Below are 317 nucleotides of genomic sequence, written 5' to 3'. Positions count from 1 at the left end.
TTACATACCATTTTTATATAATGATAACATTATAACGCATACAAAATTGACTCAATTCTCTCTCTTTTTTTTAAGCATGATAACAATATATCAAATTAAAATTCATATAATTACCAGATAAATATCAAATTTCTATCTAATACTTCAAACCATACTAATTTACTACAAAGTTGATGTTTTGATATTTAGGAGTGAAAATAGGTTAGACGATATATCAAGTGTTTACAATTTGATTTGTATTTAGTTTGGTCTAATTTATTATAAAAGTTTTGGTTCGTCAGATCTATTAATTAATTTTATTGGTTTATCAGATTTGT

This window comes from Arachis ipaensis, chromosome B03, assembly GCF_000816755.2.
Source record: "Arachis ipaensis cultivar K30076 chromosome B03, Araip1.1, whole genome shotgun sequence".
NCBI lineage: Eukaryota > Viridiplantae > Streptophyta > Magnoliopsida > Fabales > Fabaceae > Arachis > Arachis ipaensis.
The sequence above is the reverse complement of the archived record's forward strand: the minus strand, read 5'-3'. Positions refer to the sequence as shown.